At 48.1% G+C, this 1,227-nt stretch overlaps 1 non-coding gene across 1 annotated transcript; it reads right to left on the reverse strand.

Moving 5' to 3' along the window:
• Positions 1-498: 498 nt before the first annotated feature.
• Positions 499-573, reverse strand: Trnat-ugu. Its single transcript has one exon. It is a non-coding gene; the product is annotated as a tRNA-Thr (tRNA).
• Between the last annotated feature and the right edge of the window lie 654 nt (positions 574-1,227).

Raw genomic sequence — 1,227 nt, forward strand, 5'->3', positions numbered from 1 at the left:
CTCTGATGATCCACTGTGCCTTCAAGATAGACAAGATCACAGATGGAATAGCACGAAATCATTATCAAAGGACATAACGGTCCCTTCTGGTTTCAGGGTACTTGCCATACACGCCAAAGGCCATCTATCCGATGGAGCAAAAAACGTCTTCATCTGAAAAGGTCAGCTGTCTCTAATCAAAGGACGTCCAGTTGTGATACTGGGGCCAAATTCCAGCAATTTCGCCGATGAACGGCAGTCGCCATATGTGCGTCAACCAGGTGCCTGCTGCTGGGGCCTGCATGGAGAGACGTTCACTGATCGGTCGTTGAGGAGACAACAGTTGGTAGCCCCTTGGTTCATCCGGGCAGTCAATTGCCCAACAGTTACTCGTCTGTTCGTCAGCATACTTCTACACAACCGTCGTTCATCTGTGTCATCTATGAAATGATACTTAAATCAAGACCCCACGCTGTCGACAGGCGATGATATACATCAACAGGGACAGGTGAAACTGTGTGCCCCGACCGGGATTCGAATCCGGGATCTCCTGCTTACATGGCAGACGCTCTATCCATCTGAGCCACCGAGGGCTCAGAGGCGACTGCAGGGATTTTATCCCTTGCACGCTCCCCGTGGGACCCACATTGCCAATTTAATGTGCACACACTACATTCGTAGTGCCCCTGCCCATTACACTCATTACTCGCGGCAGACAATCTTACCGAGTCCCGTAAGAGTTCGGGCAATACGTGTGCATCTGCACAGAAGAAGAATGCCAATGGCCGGTTAGCCTTAACTAAATGAAGAAGTTATCTGTTCTTTCGGATATGTCCGAAAGAACAGATACCATCTTCATATACGTGTCATCCATGGGTCGTGGTGCACCACAGTTGCCTCTTGCTTAGCGCCACTTCGCAGTGATTGGTAAACTTTAACCACGTAGCCACGAGAACAGTTTACAAAACCTAGCGATCTCGGAAATGCTTACAGCCTTGGCCCGAAAGCCAAAGACTCTGCCCTTTTGGGCACCAGATAATTCGCTCCATTTCTGCATTACGACCACAATTGCACTATCTTTCACATCCCTCCAACATGATTTATATACCCTCCACTGTTAGCACTTCTAACTTCCTCTGTGAGTGGTTATTGCACATTGACGTTGAACATACGCTGTGATCACGTTATTGTGACTGGACCCTGTGTAACATTCTTTCTAAGCACTGCTTCTGTGATTAAGTTTATTCA

Source organism: Schistocerca americana, chromosome 8, assembly GCF_021461395.2.
Source record: "Schistocerca americana isolate TAMUIC-IGC-003095 chromosome 8, iqSchAmer2.1, whole genome shotgun sequence".
Lineage (NCBI taxonomy): Eukaryota > Metazoa > Arthropoda > Insecta > Orthoptera > Acrididae > Schistocerca > Schistocerca americana.